The sequence below is a fragment of the Salvelinus alpinus genome, chromosome 27 (assembly GCF_045679555.1).
Source record: "Salvelinus alpinus chromosome 27, SLU_Salpinus.1, whole genome shotgun sequence".
In the NCBI taxonomy this organism is placed as follows: Eukaryota; Metazoa; Chordata; class Actinopteri; order Salmoniformes; family Salmonidae; genus Salvelinus; species Salvelinus alpinus.
This window is the reverse complement of record NC_092112.1, coordinates 15,549,322-15,568,662: the sequence shown is the minus strand read 5'-3', so window position 1 is coordinate 15,568,662 and position 19,341 is coordinate 15,549,322. Positions and strand designations below refer to the sequence as shown.

Genomic DNA, 19,341 nt, shown 5'->3' with positions numbered 1-19,341 from the left:
TCCTGAAATCATCATCTCATTTGAATCAATTCAACTGTGAAATATGAACTTAGGCTGTACATGGACATTTAGATTATATCAAATGCACAGGACTTCTTAATGCAGTCTTATGAAGAGAAATGCTATAGCAAAGCGGTTTCAAAAGCCCTGTGTGTTACACTCTGTAAAACTTATCTCGGAATTAAGGACGGAGAGTGCTTGAAAGTGTGCTGGAGTGACGCATGGCAGGCTAGTGAGGCACTTTGTGATGATAGGCCTTGTTATCAACATACTCTTCAAGAGTCATTGAGAATGTAAGGCAATGCATGTTCTCAGTTTCTATAATTAGGCATGGCAACATAGCTCAACTCCAATTGTGGCAGCAAGAAAATAGTTCAGAGTTGTGGATTATATAGTAAACATCTATGTTCAGAGATGTGGATTATATAGTAAACATCTATGTTCAGAGATGTGGATTATATAGTAAACATCTATGTTCAGAGATGTGGATTATATAGTAAACATCTATGTTCAGAGTTGTGGATTATATAGTAAACATCTATGTTCAGAGTTGTGGATTATATAGTAAACATCTATGTTCAGAGATGTGGATTATATAGTAAACATCTATGTTCAGAGTTGTGGATTATATAGTAAACATCTATGTTCAGAGTTGTGGATTATATAGTAAACATCTATGTTCAGAATTGTGGAGTATACGTATATACTGAAGAAAGATATAAACGCAACATGCAAGAATTTCAGTGACTTTACTGAGTTACAGTTCATATAAGGAAATCAGTCAGTGGAAATACATTCATTAGGATTTCACATGACTAGGTATACAGACATGCATCTGTTGGTCACAGATACCTTAAAAAAAGGTAGGGGTGTGGATCAGAAACCCAGTAGGTTGGACCTGAAACACGCTGTCATACACGTAGATCCAGAGCATCCCACACATGCTCAATGGGTGACACATCTGTGAGTATGCAGGCCATGGAAGAATTGGGACATTTTCAGCTTCCAAGTGTAACGGATGTGAAATGGCTAGCTAGTTAGCGGTGGTGCGCGCTAGCAGCCTTTCAGTCGGTTACGTCACTTGCTCTGAAACCTTGAAGTAGTGGTTCCCCTTGCTCTGCAAGGGCCGTGGCTTTTGTGGAGCGATGGGTAACGATGCTTCGTGGGCGACCGTTGTTGATGTGTGCAGAGGGTCCCTGGTTCGCACCCGTGTCGGGGCGAGGGGACGGTTCGAAGTTAAACTGTTACATTGATGCTGTTGACCCGGATCACTGGTTTCTGCGGAAAAGGAGGAGGTCGAAAGGGGGGTGAGTGTAACGGATGTGAAATGGCTAGCTAGTTAGCGGTGGTGCGCACTAGCAGCCTTTCAGTCGGTTACGTCACTTGCTCTGAAACCTTGAAGTAGTGGTTCCCCTTGCTCTGCAAGGGCCGCGGCTTTTGTGGAGCGATGGGTAACGATGCTTCGTGGGTGACTGTTGTTGATATGTGCAGAGGGTCCCTGGTTCGCGCCCGGGTATGGGCGAGGGGACGGACGTAAAGTTAAACTGTTACACAAGAATTGTGTACAGATCCTTGCGACATGGGGCCGTGCATTATCATGCTGAAACATGAGGTGATGGAGGTGGATGAATGGCACGACAATGGGCCTCAGTATCTCGTCACGGTATCTCTGCATTCAAATTGCCATCGATAAAATGCAATTGGGTTTGTTGTCCTTAGCTTATGCCTGCCGTTACCATAATCCCACTGCCACCATGGGGAACTCGGTTCACAACTTTGACATCAGCAAACCGTCGCACACATGACGTCATACACGTGATCTGCGGCTGTGAGGCCGATTGGACGTACTGACAAATTCTCTAAAATGACATTGGAGGAGGCTTATGGTAGAGAAATGAACGTTAAATTCTCTGGAAACAGCTCTGGTGGACATTCCTGTAGTCAGTATGCCAATTGCACGCTACCTCAAAACTTGAGACATCTGTGGCATTGTTTTGTGTGACAAAACTGCACATTTTAGAGTGGCCTTTCATTATCCCCAGCACAAGGTGCACCTGTGTAATGATCATGCTGTTTAATCAGCTTCTTGATATGCCACAGCTGTCAAGTGGATGGATTATCTTGGCAAAGGATAAATGCTCACTAACAGGGATGTAAACAAGTTTGTGCAAAATATTTGAGACAAATAAGCTTTTTGTGAATGTGGAACATTTCTAGGATTTTTTTATTTCAGCTCTTGAAACATGGGACCAACACTTTACATGTTGCGTGTATATTTTTGTTCAGTGTTGTTCAATCCCATTACTTTTCAAAATACATACACTTTAGCATAGTTGTTTTAGAGAGGCAGTGGTATCGTCATCTAAAATGTGACATCTGTAAAGAAAAAGACAAAAAAATAAATTAAAAAGACTTCAACATAATTTGTGGCTGTACCAAGTCCTATGTAATGGTGCTTGTTTAAAAGGTCCAATGCAGCCATTTTTATCTGAATATCAAATCCTTTCTGTGTAACAATTAAGTACCCGTTTTAAATTAAAATTGTCAAAAATGAACAAAAATATCTTCTTAGCAAAGAGCAATTTCTTAAGCAAGAGTTTTGTTATGACTGTCTGGGAGTGGTCAGAGTGTGGAGGGGAAAACTAGCTGTTATTGGCCAAGAGGTTAGGTAACAATTTCATCGCCTGGTGTTTACACCAGCCATGCCAAAACTCCATACCACCACAACAGGCTGAAATTTCACGCTGTCTTTTCAAACAGCTGTTACACTAAAAGGGCATTATCATAATTTTCACAATATCACTATTAGTCCAACCTCATAGAGTGGAAATATACATAAAACACAGAACAATCAAGTTTTTGACTGCACAGGGCCCTTAATTCATCACAAACAAATAAAATATCAATCATTTGGTTGTGATGACACAATTACCTTTTACCATGTAATTGTCCAGTAGATGCTAGGTAACTACCAGACTGCAATATACAGTAGAATGTAACTAAATAACCTCTACACATTTTGAGAGTCCATACACGACTTATGTGCAGACCTGAATCAGTGAAACACCCCATTAAAAAGACCAGAGTGCCTTTGTGTGCTGTGCTATTTGAAGGGCATCGTTGAGTGGAGATGAGCCGAGACAGCTTGTTTTGTGAGAGCTGTGAGAGGTGTCTATGTCATCTCTTAGATAGGGACCATGGCAAGCAGCCGACCACAGATACGGAACCAATTCAGCCGAACCGCCATGTCACGACTATTCAGCTAAACACAGCAATATCTACTGTCATTTATGATACCTCTCAAAATTGTCCAATTTTGTGTACTACTCTTGCATAATAAGGTTCATAATAACAAATATGAATGGACACCCAATGCTAAAGAACTAGAGTAAACTTTCAGGGTAGGCCTATTAGGCAGAGCTGTGTGGAATGTATTTCAAGGAGGGTGAAAGGCAGGAGATAAGCAGAGACATGTCACTTTCCCTAAAATGGATACTAACAGCTAAAGGTCTTGGAAACTGCCCCCAAGGCACTTCTCATTCTTGGGATAAAATTGGGTTCTTTTTTTTGTCATGCCACCAGCTACATCCTAATTTGGCCTTCTGTCCCCCTTTATAAGGATCAGACAGCAGAGATGAGCTCGCAGTTACCCACAGAGTCAACAGAAACAAGATCTTTGCTCTGTGTTCACCCCAACTGATTATCTCTTTGTCTGTGGACCTCCAACAGCAACAATGGGTGATGCTCTCATGGCTGAGTTTGGGAAAGCTGCTCACTTTCTGAGGAAGTCAGACAAGGAGCGCCTGGAAGCCCAGACCAGGGCTTTTGACATCAAGACCGAGTGCTTCGTGGTTGATGACAAAGTGGAATATGTCAAGGGGCAGATCCAAAGCAAAGAGGGGGGAAAGGTGGTTGTAAAGAGGGAGGACCAGACTACCGTGACCGTCAAGGAGGTGGACGTCCATCCCCAGAACCCGCCAAAATACGATAAAATCGAAGACATGGCCATGTTCACCTTCCTCCATGAGCCAGCTGTTCTGTTTAACCTCAAAGAGCGTTACGCAGCCTGGATGATCTACACCTACTCAGGGCTGTTCTGTGTGACAGTGAACCCATACAAGTGGCTTCCTGTCTATGACTCTGAGGTGGTGTCTGCCTACAGGGGGAAGAAGAGGACTGAAGCCCCCCCTCACATCTTCTCCATCTCAGATAACGCCTACCAGTATATGCTTACTGATCGGGAGAACCAGTCTGTTCTTATCACCGGAGAATCCGGTGCTGGAAAGACTGTCAACACCAAGAGAGTCATCCAGTACTTTGCCAGCATTGCAGCAGTTAGTGGGGTTAAGAGGGATCCAAGCAAGGGCACCCTGGAAGATCAAATCATCCAGGCTAACCCTGCACTGGAGGCTTTCGGTAATGCCAAAACACTGAGAAATGACAACTCATCACGTTTCGGCAAATTCATCCGTATTCACTTCGGGACCAGTGGGAAACTGTCCTCTGCCGATGTAGAGACTTACCTTCTTGAGAAGTCCCGTATCACCTTTCAGCTCAAAGCTGAGAGGAACTACCATATTTTCTTCCAGATATTGTCCAATCAAAAGCCAGAGCTGTTGGACTTGCTGTTAATCACCAACAACCCATATGACTACTCCTACATCTCCCAAGGAGAGGTAACAGTAGCATCCATCAATGATTCTGAGGAACTGATGGCCACTGATAGTGCCTTCGATGTGCTCGGCTTTACTGCAGAGGAAAAACAGGGGGTCTACAAGTTGACAGGTGCCATAATGCACTACGGCAACATGAGGTTCAAACAAAAGCAGCGGGAGGAGCAGGCAGAGCCTGACGGTACAGAGGCTGCTGACAAGTCAGCTTACCTAATGGGGATAAACTCTGCAGATCTGATTAAAGGACTTTGCCATCCCAGAGTCAAGGTTGGCAATGAGTATGTCACCAAAGGTCAAGGTGTAGATCAGGTCTACTATTCCCTCGGTGCATTGGCTAAGTCAGTGTATGAAAAGATGTTCAACTGGATGGTGGTGAGAATCAACCACTCCCTTGACACAAAACAGGCACGCCAGCATTTCATAGGCGTGCTGGACATTGCTGGATTTGAGATCTTTGATTTCAACACCTTTGAACAGCTCTGCATCAACTTCACAAATGAGAGACTGCAACAGTTTTTCAATCATCACATGTTTGTGCTCGAGCAAGAGGAGTACAAAAAGGAGGGCATTGACTGGGAGTTCATCGACTTTGGGATGGACTTGCAAGCTTGCATTGACCTCATTGAAAAGCCACTTGGGATCATGTCAATTCTAGAGGAAGAGTGCATGTTCCCCAAGGCCAGTGACCAGACCTTTAAGGCTAAGCTATATGACAACCATTTGGGCAAGAATAGAATGTTTCAGAAGCCAATTCCAGGTAAGGGCAAGGCAGAGGCACACTTTGCCCTGCTCCACTATGCTGGCACTGTTGATTACAATATTTCTGGCTGGCTGGTCAAGAACAAAGATCCATTGAATGAAACAGTGTGTGGTCTTTATGCAAAATCCTCTCTCAAGCTGTTGAGTCATCTTTTTGTCATCATAGCAACGGAGGGAGGTGACAAAGCTGGTGGAAAAGGAGGCAAAAAGAAAGGGTCTGCTTTCCAGACTGTATCTGCACTTCACAGGGAAAACCTAAACAAGCTGATGAACACCCTGAAAACCACCCATCCCCACTTTGTCCGCTGCTTGATCCCAAATGAGAGCAAAACGCCAGGGACCATGGACAACTGCCTTGTGATGCACCAGCTTCGCTGTAACGGTGTGCTGGAGGGCATTCGAATCTGCAGAAAGGGCTTCCCAAACAGAGTCCTCTATGGCGACTTCAAACAGAGATATAGAATCCTGAATGCATCCGTCATTCCTGAGGGACAGTTTATTGACTCCAAGAAAGCCGCTGAAAAGCTGCTGGGATCATTGGACATTGACCACACTCAGTACCGGTTTGGCAACACCAAGGTCTTCTTCAAAGCAGGCTTGCTGGGTACGTTGGAGGAGATGCGAGATGAACAACTCTCCCGCATCATTACAATGATCCAGGCCAACGCAAGAGCCATACTCATGAGGGCAGAGTACCAGAAGCTTGTGGAACGCAGGGATGCTCTAATGGTCATCCAGTGGAACCTTCGCGCCTTTTTAGGGGTTAAGAACTGGCCCTGGATGAAGATGTTCTTCAAAATCAAGCCACTGCTGAAGAGTGCTGAGTCTGACAAGGAGATGGCAAACATAAAGGACGAGTTCACTAAGCTCAAAGAGGCCTTTGAGAAATCAGAAGCAAGACGGAAGGAGCTTGAGGAGAAAGTGGTGAGTATTCTCCAAGAGAAGAACGACCTGCTCCTACAATGCCAGTCTGAGCAGGACACACTAACAGATGCTGAAGAGCGCTGTGAGCAGCTCATAAAAAGTAAGATCCAAATGGAAGCAAAAGTGAAAGAACTGACAGAACGTATGGAGGATGACGAGGAGATGAATGCAGATCTCACAGCAAAGAAACGCAAGCTGGAGGATGAATGCTCTGAGTTGAAGAAAGATATAGATGACCTTGAGCTGACATTAGCCAAGGTTGAGAAAGAGAAACATGCCACAGAGAACAAGGTGAAGAACCTCACAGAGGAGATGGCTTCCCAGGATGAAAACATTATGAAGCTGACCAAAGAGAAGAAGGCACTGCAGGAGGCTCATCAGCAGACACTCGATGACCTACAGAGTGAGGAGGACAAAGCCAACACCTTGACCAAAGCTAAAGCTAAGCTGGAGCAACAGGTGGATGACCTTGAGGGCTCCCTGGAACACGAAAAGAAAGTCAGAATGGAGCTTGAGCGCTCCAAGAGAAAGCTTGAGGGAGACCTAAAACTGAACCAAGAGAATTTGATGGATTTGGAGAACGACAAACAGCAGCTAGAGGAGAAACTCAAAAAGAAAGACTTTGAGATGAGCAGCCTGACTGTAAAGACTGAGGATGAGCAGGTGGCTGGAGTTCAGCTCCAGAAGAAACTGAAGGAAAGCCAGGCACGAATCGAAGAGCTTGAAGAGGAGTTGGACGCTGAGCGAGCAGCCCGAGCCAAAGTGGAGAAGCAGCGATCTGATCTCTCCCGCGAGCTAGAGGACATAAGTGAGCGTTTGGAGGAAGCGGGAGGGGCCACATCTGCCCAGGTGGAGCTCAACAAGAAGAGGGAGAATGAATTTCTGAAACTTCGCAGGGACCTGGAGGAATCCACGCTTCAACATGAGGCCACTGCTGCATCCTTGAGGAAGAAGCATGCAGACAGTGTGGCCGAACTGGGTGAGCAAATCGACAACCTCCAGCGTGTCAAGCAGAAGTTAGAGAAAGAGAAGAGTGAGCTGAAGCTGGAGCTAGACGACCTGTCCTCAAATATGGAGAGTGTGGTGAAGGCCAAATCCAACATGGAGAAGATGTGCCGATCGATGGAAGACAATATGAATGAGAACAAGACCAAGTATGAGGAGGCCCAGAGGTCCCTCAATGACTTCTCCTCACAGAGGGCCAGGCTGCTCACTGAAAATGGAGAGTTGGGACGTCAGTTGGAGGAGAAAGAGTGCCTGATTTCACAACTCACCAGGGGCAAGAGCTCCTACACCCAGCAGGTGGAGGATATGCGGAGGCAGCTCGAGGAGGAGGTTAAGGCAAAGAATTCACTGGCCCATGCCGTGCAGTCTTCCCGTCATGACTGTGACCTGCTCAGAGAACAGTTTGAGGAGGAGCAGGAGGCCAAGGCAGAGCTGCAGAGGGCACTATCCAAGGCCAACACTGAAGTGTCCACATGGAGGGCAAGGTATGAGACTGATGGAATCCAGAAAACTGAGGAGCTGGAGGAAGCTAAAAAGAAGTTAGTCCAAAGACTGCAAGAAGCAGAGGAGGCTGTGGAGGCTGTGAACGCAAAGTGTTCCTCCCTCGAAAAGACCAAGAGTCGCCTCCAAAATGAAATTGAGGACCTGATGTTGGATCTTGAAAGATCTAATGCAGCATCTGCAGCTCTGGACAAGAAGCAGAGAACCTTTGACAAAGTCATGGCTGAGTGGAAGCAGAAGTATGAGGAGTCACAGTGTGAGCTTGAGGGTTCCCAGAAGGAGGCTCGGTCTCTCAGCACTGAGCTCTTCAAATTGAAGAATGCCTATGAGGAGTCCTTGGATCACCTGGAGACCATTCAAAGGGAGAACAAGAACCTGCAGGAGGAGATCTCTGACCTTACTGATCAACTTGGTGAGGGAGGGAAAAGCGCCCATGAATTGGAGAAACTTCGGAAGCAGCTGGAGCAAGAGAAAGCAGAGCTCCAGTCAGCACTGGAGGAGGCAGAAGGTTCCCTGGAGCACGAAGAGGGCAAGATCCTTCGGGCCCAGCTGGAGTTCAACCAGGTGAAGGCGGATATTGAGCGCAAGCTGGCCGAGAAAGATGAGGAAATGGAACAGGTCAAGAGAAACTACCAGCGCATGGTGGAGTCACTGCAGACCTCCCTCGAGTCTGAGACCAGGAGCCGCAACGAGGCCCTGAGAGTCAAGAAGAAGATGGAGGGCGACCTCAACGAGATGGAGATACAGCTTAGCCAAGCCAACAGACAGGCGGCTGATGCCCAAAAGCAGCTTAAGATCATCCAGTCATATCTGAAGGATACCCAGCTGCAGCTGGATGACTCTACACACGGGAATGAAGACCTGAAGGAGAACATTGCTCTCTTGGAGCGCAGGAACAATCTGTTCCAAGCGGAGCTGGAGGAACTTCGGGGTGTTCTTGAGCAGACAGAGCGTTGCCGCAAGCTGGCCGAACAGGAGCTCACTGAAGCCACAGAGCGCATGCAGCTCCTGCACTCTCAAAATACAGGCCTTATCAACCAGAAGAAGAAACAAGAGGCTGATCTGCTCCAACTGCAGACCGAGGTGGAGGAAGCGGTACAGGAGAACCGCAATGCTGAAGAGAAGGCCAAGAAGGCCATCACCGATGCAGCCATGATGGCCGAGGAGCTGAAGAAGGAGCAAGACACTAGCGCCCACCTGGAGCGTATGAAGAAGAATATGGAGCAGACCATTAAGGACCTGCAGCACCGTTTGGATGAGGCGGAACAAATCGCAATGAAGGGTGGGAAGAAGCAGCTCCAAAAGCTGGAGTTACGCATCAAGGAGTTGGAGAGCGAGCTGGAGGCGGAGCAGAAGAGGGGCACAGAGTCCATCAAGGGGGTGCGCAAGTACGAGCGGCGCATCAAGGAGCTCACCTACCAGACGACAGAGGATCGCAAGAACATGGCTCGCATCCAGGACCTGGTGGACAAGCTGCAGCTGAAGGTGAAGTCCTACAAGCGCACCTCCGAGGAGGCAGAGGAACAGGCCAATGCCAACCTGGCCAAGTTCCGCAAGCTGCAGCATGAGCTGGAGGAGGCTGAAGAGCGAGCAGACATCGCCGAGTCCCAGGTGAACAAACTCCGGGCCAAGACCAGGGACGGGTCCGGCAAGAAGGGCTTGGATGAGTGAGGAGGTCCCAAAACAGCAATGTCACAGGTGTGTTGATTAGAACAATTACCCCTCTTCTCACAATTGCATTATAGATCAGAATGTAAGACATGAAGAATGTAACCCATATTCCCGACAATGAGTACGTTTTACATGCATACTTATAATTCAATATTACTTCCTTACTTACTCTGATTATCTTAATCGCTGTAAGGTTATAAGCGAAGTAAGCATAAACCGATTAAAACACCTAGATTTTTTTTAGCAATCTTTCGAATAATTAGGACATGTAAAGACCTTGATCGGAGTTCCTGCTGTGTATTTGATCTGCTCTCACCAGCAGTGCGAGCCTCCCTCTCAGCACGAGTGAAGTGAGTTTGGAATGTATGCATTATAGAAATGATTTTCAGATGCAAACTTTATATGACTAAACTCAGAATCAAATAGGCTTCCCAAAAAGTATATGATCACTGTGATAAAATGTTTAAGTTGATAGGGTATTTTCTGCATTTTTCAAAGCCTCATCAGGTAGCCTGATTAACAGCTGTCCATGTTAACCGGATTATAAGGGAAATCGATCTTCTTGCAAAGCATGTAAATGTTTTAATCAAGCTATTATAGTAATGAGAGTAATCACAATAATCATATTATTGAATGCATGTACATGTACCTAATTATTTAAGAGGAATAGGCTTCATTGGTTTAAGATAACATACCTAATTCTAATGCGCTAAATAATTTCCCTGTGCAACATAAATCACATTGTATTGTAATTACACAGTTAAAGTGAAAGGTGAATACCATGGTTGGTTATGATGATTACAAAAATGTCTTGCTTAGGGCCTGTGCACTTCTTTACCGCATCGTACACACATGTTTAAACTATACAGCAGAAAGATGCATTGGTGGATTTGTAAGCGTGGCTTCATGTCTAGTAAGTGGTCATGTTGTTTTTGAGGACAGTCTGTAAACCGTAGCGGGGACAGGCTGTGTAATATTGTTGATCTAAAGCAGAGAAAAAGGATGGGGAAATGTTTTGATGTCAACAAAGATATTTCCTTAAATGATTTTGTCAGATATATAACTCCCAAAACATGAGTTAATGTCAGCCTTTCATTTGAATCTGTTCCAACAGTGTGTCCATTGTCAATGTAACAATACCAAGTTGTCTCCACATTTGTAAAGTACATTGGAAATGAATGCTGCCAACTGTGCACCATAACATCTTAAATACTTAAAAGATTCAACTAACAACATTGTATTACAACTAGGAAAAATAAAGCACTGCTCTGCACTAAAAACTGCCTCCAGCACTCTGGTTTTTCTAAGGATTATGTCATTTGATGAATAAAGTTTGAGGAATGTAAAATACTTGGCAGGTGTATCATCAGAATACAGGGGAAACAGGGTAACAAGCCTGTACTCGATCCCAACCCCACAGCTTCTCATCAAACAAGGGAGAGAGGCTCTTCGCCCGACCAGACTGAAACTGTCACTGCAACTGTGCTGGGTTTGGTTTAAAAGAATTCATTTTTGTTAAGTAAAATCATACACTAGTTCTACTAAGCTCCATTTTAGAAAATGGATTATGTCGATATTGTAGTGTCAAAACAGTAGGGTTAAAAGCACCATAAGCATGATCGCTGAGGCCTGCTTATCTACATAGCCAAAGGCTACACGTGCCAAATACAGGTACACTCAGTCACACACGATCCGATCAGAGGTATACGAACAAACGTATTCCTCTTGTTTTGGCAGTGTCTGAGGCGGAAGTGCATTATATCACCCCCTTTTCTTATTGACGTATTGCACTTGTTTTGGCAGTGTCTGAGGGGGAACTGCGTTATATCCCGCCCTTTTCCTACTAGGGTCATATATCTGTCTCTTTAAAATGAGCTAGTTCATTCCCTACATGTAAATAGATCTATCGTTTTACTGAAACAAACATGAATCAGGGATTGCACAGTATTTGAAATTGTGTAAATTGTATTCTCGCTGATCAGTGACAGCATATCTTGACTAATACTGACCTCTAGAGGTGTTTACGGGGAATGTTTGTGATTCGTTCAAACTACTGTACAAAGAAAATTAATAACATTAACAACAGAATGTGAAACACATTCATAGTACTCACGGTAAAGACAAAACTAACAAAATATTTAATATAAATGTAATTCTCCTTTAATTCTGACTCTGTATGGAGAAGTGTCATACAACCTACACAGTACACATAGCCTTGTTTTTTCTTTTAAAAAAACAACTATTTTCTACATTGTACAATAATAGTGAAAACTATGAAATTAGTAACCACAAAAAAGTAGACACCGTTTGCCTTGATGACAGCTTTGCATACTCTTGGACATTCTCTCAACCAGCTTCATGAGGTAGTCACCTGGAATGCATTGCAATTAACAGGTGTGTCTTGTTAAAAGTTCATTTGTGGAATTTCTTTCCTTCTTAATGCGTTTTAGCCAATGTTGTGTGACAAGGTAGGGGTGGTATACATAAGATAGCCCTATTTGGTAAAAGACCAAGTCCATATTATGGCAAGAAAAGCTTAAATAAGCAAAGACAAACAACAGTCCATCATTACTTTAAGACATGAAGGTCAGTCAATCCGGAAAAATTCAAGAACTTTGAAAGTGTCTTCAAATGCAGTCGCAAAAACCATCAAGCGCTATGATGAAACTGGCTCTCATGAGGACCGCCACAGGAAAGGAAGACCAAGAGTTACCTCTACTGCAGAGGATAAGTTTATTACAGTTACCAGCCTCAGAAATTGCATCCCAAATAAATGCTTCACAGAGTTCAAGTAACGGACACATCTCAACATCAACTGTTCAGAGGAGACTGCGTGAATCAGGCCTTTATGATCGAATTGCTGCAAAGAAACCACTACTAAAGGACACCAATAAGAAGAAGAGACTTACTTGGGCCTAGAAACACGAGCAATGGACATTAGACTGGTGGAAATTTTAACCTTTGGTCTGATGAGTCCAAATTTTTGATTTTTGGTTCCAACTGCCGTGTCTTTGTGAGACGCAGAGTAGGTGCTCTGTAAGGGCTATTTGACCTGGCCTCCACAATCACCCGACCTCAACCTAGTTGAGATGGTTTGGGATGAGTTGGACCGCAGAGTAAAGGAAAAGCAGCCAACAAGTGCTCAGCACGTGTGGGATATCCTTCAAGACCGTTGGAAAAACATTCCAGATGAAGCTGATTGGAAGAATGCCAGAGTGTGTAAAGTTATCATCAAGGCAAAGGGTGGCTACTTTGAAGAATAGACAATATATTTTGATTTGTTGAACACTTTTTTGTTAACTACATGATTCCATATGTGTTATTTCATAGTTGATGTATTCACTATTATTCTAGAAAATTGTAAAAATTAAGAATAACTCTTGAATGAGTATGTGTCCAAACTTTTGACTGGTACTGTATATACTCAGTACCTTCGGAAAGTATTCAGACCCCTTTACTTTTCCCATATTTTGTTACATTACAGCCTTTTTCTAAAATGGATTAAATAAATACAAATCCTCAGCAATCTACACAAAATACGCCATAATGACAAAATTAAAATGTTGAATTTTTTATTTTAGCAAATGTATAAAAAAATCCAAAAACAGACATACCTTATTTACATCGGTATTCAGACCCTTTGAGCTCCGGTGCATCCTGTTTCCATTGATCATCCTTGAGATTTCTACAACTTGATTGGAGTCCACCTGTGGTAAATTCAATTGATTGGACATGATTTGGAAAGGCACACACCTGTCTATAGTGCATGTCAGAGCAAAAAACAAGCCATGAGGTCGAAATCATTTTCCATAGAGCTCCGAGACAGGATTGTGTCGAGGCACAGATCTTGGGAAGGGTACAAAAACATTTCTGCAACATTGAAGGAGGTCCCCAACAACACAGTGGCCTCCATCAAATTTGGAACCACCAAGACTCTACCTAGACCTGGCCAAACTGAGCAATCGGGGGAGAATGGCCTTTGTCAGGGAGGTGACCAAGAACCCGATGGTCACTCTGACAGAGTCCTAGAGTTCCTCTGTCGAGATGGAAGAAACCTCCAGAAGGACAACCATCTCTGCTGCACTCCGCCAATCAGGCCTTTATGGTAGATTGGCCAGACGGAAGCGACTCGTCAGTAAAATGGACATGAAAGCCCGCTTTGAGTTTGCCAAAAGGCACCTTAAGATTCTCTGGTCTGATGAAACCAAGATTGAACTCTTTGGCCTGAATGCCAAGCGTTACGTCTGGAGGAAACCTGGCATCATCCCTACAGTGAAGCATGGTGGTGGCAGCATCATGCTGTGGGGATGTTTTTTAGCGGCAGGGACTAGGAGACTAGTCACGATCGAGGCAAAGAAGAACGGAGCAAAGTACAGAGAGATACTTGATGAAAACCTGCTCCAGAGCGCTCAGGACCTCAGACTGAGGCGAAGGTTCACCTTCCAACAGGACAACGACCCTAAGCACACAGCCAAGACAACGCAGGAGTGGCTTCGGTACTAGTCTCTGAATGTCCTTGAGTGGCCCAGCAAGAACCCGGACTTGAACCCGATCGAACATCTCTGGAGAGACCTGAAAGTAGCTGTGCAGCGACGCTCCCCATTCAACCTGACAGAGCTTGAGAGGATCTGCAGAGAAGAATGGGAGTAACTCCCCAAATACGAGTGTGCCAAGCTTGTAGCGTCATACCCAAGAAGACTCGATGCTGTAATCGCTGCCAAAGTTGCTTCAACAAAGTACTGAGTAAAGGGTCTGAATACTTATGTAAATGTAATATTTCCGTTTTTATTTGTAATAAAAAAAAAACTTTTTGCTTTGTCATTATGTGGTATTGTGTATAGATTGATGAGGGACAAAAACAATTTAATACATTTTAGAATAAGGCTGTAACGTAACAAAATGTGGAAAAGGTCAAGGGGTCTGAATAATTTCTGAAGGCACTGTATATACAGTGTATATATGTATGTGTGTGTGTATGTACAGTACAGTAAATTTACAGTTGATCATCCAAATAGGATTAATATTTTTATGATTGGTAAGTCATGGGATATACTTCTATTTGTGCTCTTGCTCTTGTGTAGGACAAAAACAGGGCAGTGTTATGAAGAATTCCTCAAATGTCATTTCGTACTTAATAAATAACAAGATGTATACACGTGACGAGAAAAATCATATGAAACCACGTTTCCATGAATAAGGGAATGAATTGAAAACTACAAGATATATCGGGGGGGTTACCAGAGCACGTGCTAAACATGACAGTGACAACGGTGTGTCACATTTTACATGGAGCAGAATCTGCCCCCTTTCAAGGCTGTGTTGGTGTCTGTCTCATGTCATCCACCCTCCCCCAGATACAAGTATACACACGCATTGACAGATAAAGGTGCATGCACACTCACTCATTGCGTTTCAACACTATTATGCCTCTCTCTCTCCCTCTCTCATCTCATCTAGTTGAGGTGGCTGGAGGTGAAAAGAGAGAGAGATGCCTGTTTGATGTGCAGACGGTGGCCAATTAGAACCAGGCACCAAGACCCTTTATCTCTAGTATGGTTGTGTGTCCGTACATTACAGTCTGCAAAGGCTGTATCTCATCCTGTTTGGTGGTGGTCAAATCAGAAGGGATGAATCACAGCACAGCTTGCAGAACCATAAGGTGAAGATAGTTTTGGTTTTGGTTTGTAAGCTATCTTTGGAGGTGTTGTGAATATCAAGACTCTTTTTTCAGAGCATTTACCTAGGTTATTATAGTAAACTAAAACTGAAACTAAAATGAAAACAAATGATGAAAAAACGATTTAGTAAACTGAAATAAAAAGGAATTAACAAACCTATAACTAAAACAACAATGAAACTATTATCTTTGACTCCAAAACTAACTAACTCAAATATATAAAAAAAACTATCATGAATTATGTTGTTTTAGTTTTTATCTAAGCTTTGGGCAAAAATCCAATTGGGTTTCCAATGCGTTATTCAATCTTTTCGGGGTGTTTTCAAGCTACTGAATCTGGAGGGTAAATGCTGGCAGGAGATGGCGATGTCACTATTAACCTCTAGACAGATGAATTGCTTGCTTAGCTTACAATGCTCCAAGGTCTGGGATATCTGAGACTACATCACTATCACTAGCTAACAGGGAAAAAACAGCCTATGTAGCTAACTTGTCCTACTAAGGTGAAAAACATTGGATTGTTGTAAACATGGGCGAGAAAGAGTTTCCTTCCTCCATATCTTTTTACACCAGTGTTAGCGCTCTTCCTTTTAAAACCAAGTCACATTGCAATTGACCTCATAATTTAAAGGACTAATCAGCAGGTAAAACAATAACAAAGCGTCCTCTCCGCCACTGTTTTGGTAAAAAGCTGAAGGATGGGGATGGAGAATTGCAACCACTCTAAAATTAACAGACAGACCTGCAAGGATTATAGTTTTAACCATGTTTTGAGGCTGCACAGTGTTTGTTCACATTTACAAACATTGGAGTAAAACAAGCATATATTTTAGGTTCTGATGGGGACCGACAATCGAACTAAGCTAATGAGGCACTTATAAGTTATATTCTTCAAGAATCAATGTGTACACATCATTTATAAGTAAAACAATGGATGCAGCAACTGCTGAGTGCCCCTTTTAAACCTGATCTATGACCTGACACATCCCAGTATGCATTGCTGTCCCCCAGACATAGACAACATAATGTCTCCAAGCCACGCATGTTTTCTCTCCCTAACACTAAAACTAAAACTGAAACTTAATAATATAAAAACAAAATAGAAATACTTCTTACTTCTTACTTTTACTGAATTCCAAATAAACAACTAATAGAAATAAAAAGTTTAAAAAACAAAACTATAATAACTTTGGGACACACGCACGCTTGTGCACACACGCGCACACACACACACACACACACACACGCGCACGCATGCTCACGCACAGGCAGAGAGACACAAACAGACAGAACACACACCCATCCCTGCTAAAATCGGACATTCTTGTCAAACACCTCAAACACGACACTTCTTTATGTAAGATATGAAACATAGATTGTGTAGCCATACAAAAGTGCTGAAATAATATGAATGAAAAACAATTGTAAAACATACTGAACAAAAATGTCAATTAAAATAAATTCATTAGGCCCTAATCTCTGGATTTCACATAACTGGGAATACAGATATGTATCTGTTGGTCACAGATACCTTTAAAAAAAATAGTTCAGGGCTTGGATCAGAAAACCAGTCAGTATCTGGTTTGACCATTTGCTTCATGCAGCGCAACACATTTCCTTCGCATAGAGTTGATCAGGCTGTTGATTGTGGCCAGTGGAATGTTGTCCCACTCCTCTTCAATGGCTGTGCGATGTTGCTGGATATTGCCGGGAACTGGAACACACTGTTGTACACGTCGATCCAGGAACTGGGACGTTTTCAGCTTCCAGGAATTGTGTACAGATCCTTGCGACATGGGGCCGTGCATTATCATGCTGAAACATGAGGTGATGGCGGCAGATGAATGGCACAACAATGGGCCTCAGGATCTCGTCATGGTATCTCTGTGCATTCAAATTGGCATCGATAAAATGCAATTGAGTTTGTTGTCCGTAGCGTACGCGTGCCCATACCATAACCCCACCGTCACCATGGTGCAACAACGTTGACATCAGCAAACCCCTTGCCCACACAACGCCATACACGTGGTCTGCTGTTGTGAAGCCGGTTGGACCTACTGCCAAATTCTCTAAAACGAAGTTGGAGGCGGCTTATGGTAGAGGAATTAACATTACATTTTCTGACAACTACTTTGGTGGACATCCCTGCTGTCAGCATGACAATTGCACGCTCCCTCAAAACTTGAGGCATGTGTGGCATTGTGTTTTGTGACAAAACAAAAATTTTAGAGTGGCCTTTATTGTCCCCAGTAGAAAGTGCACCTGTATAATGATAATGCTGTTTAATCAGCTTATTGATATGCCACACCTGCCAGGTGGATTGATTCTCTTGGCAAAGGACATTAATAGGGATGCAAACAAATGTGTACACAAAATCTGAGAGGAATAAGCCTTTGGTGCATATGGAACATTTCTGGGATCTTTTATTGTTAATACAAAATAACCTTCAGGGTGTCTGGCTTGTGTGCATTGGTTAATTGGCTGTAATTGAGTGCCTGGCAGCGCCAAAGAGTCAGAGTGCCTCCTCCCCTAGTTTATAGTGCCCAGCTGCTGCTGTTGGCGCCAGACACTTTATTACCCAACCCCGCTGCTCAAAGGCCACCAAGAGATTTTGTCACACGCAAACACGCACGCACGCACGCACGCACGCACGCACGCACGCACACACACACTCTTGTTACTGTGTCACAAGATGCCAAAAGCATAAAAAACTACGTAAAGACAGGAAATTATGTCACAGGAGTATTGACAGATGGGCTAACTATAGCTCTAAAGAGGACGTCATGATATCATGATATCGGCCATGTTCCAGAACAGATTTGGAGGCCACCTGCTGAGCACCAAAATGGATACAAGTGGATTGCCAATCTGCAGTGACTGGTTACATCTGTCACTCTAACACACAGATCACTAGTTACACATGAATGAGCACACTCACTCACAAAAAAAGAGCAAAAACTGCAAAAAGTACACATAGGCCTACATTTCACACACTTGCAGGAATAAGCATGTACAGTGTGTGTGCTTATTTTTTCATTAAAATATTACAGATACACTCACTCCCCCCATTTTCTAGAGGATGAAACGCAGAGGAGCACAGATGTGTGCCGGAGGCTGTCGCCATTGGAGACAGTCACCAGGGGAGACTGACTGACGTAGGCCTGCTGTCAGTCAGCAACATTAACCCAGTGGCCCCTGTCTCTGCCTCCCTGGAGACCACCCATCCAAAATTCATACAGCAATCCCAGAGGGAATTTGAAAAAGGTTACGGAGCACAGAATATGCCCCTTTTCACGAATACAGGTACGCTCAGTTGCACACCTAAGCTGTGCAGTGGTTGGCGTGAGCAGTAGTGCAGACATAGGCTACTAATTTATGTACTGCTTTTTCATGAAGAGATCTGGTCATATACACACGTGTTTACAACATACACAAGTGAAAGGTGTTGGGTTTGCCTATGGTTGTGTAAAACTTGGGGCTGATGGAACATCTGTTGACAATGTGCTTATTAGGGATAAATGGGCTATAGTTCTCAACACACACACACACACACACACACACACACACACACACACACACACACACACACACACACACACACACACACACACACACACACACACACACACACACACACACACACACACACACACACACACACACACCTCATCTGGCAGAAAGTAAGACCCTCATCAGCACAAATCAATGAGCTTCATTCTTGAGCCTCTGCGTAAATGCAAATCAAATTTTATGTAAGATCCAGGAAACCCTTGTTTTTTTTCTCTGTCTCTCAAGCAATTACTTTTTTCTCTGCTCGGCAATGAGTGGGTGTATCTGTTAAATATCTGTTTTTTAAAGAGCACTTTTACTTGGAATGTCCCTTATTCAAACATATACCTTGTGCAAAGACAGAAAATGATACTATGATGCTCCACAATGACCTTGAAAACACTAAAGCATCAATGATTGATCACCAAATCCAATTTAGATCAAGGTACCAGGCAGCTATGGGGACCATGATGAACCTTTTCATAGCCTACATTCAGTTTTGACAGAGGTCTGGACCCAACACAGGAAGTCTATATAAATGGTCTATATAAAGAGAAACAAGTAACGCATTCCTGGCTGTGC

At 43.7% G+C, this 19,341-nt stretch overlaps 1 pseudogene; it reads left to right on the top strand.

Annotated features, from left to right (window-relative positions):
- The first annotated feature begins 3,648 nt into the window (after positions 1 to 3,648).
- On the top strand, positions 3,649 to 10,813 carry LOC139556007 (myosin-6 pseudogene; annotated as a pseudogene).
- Positions 10,814 to 19,341: the final 8,528 nt, after the last annotated feature.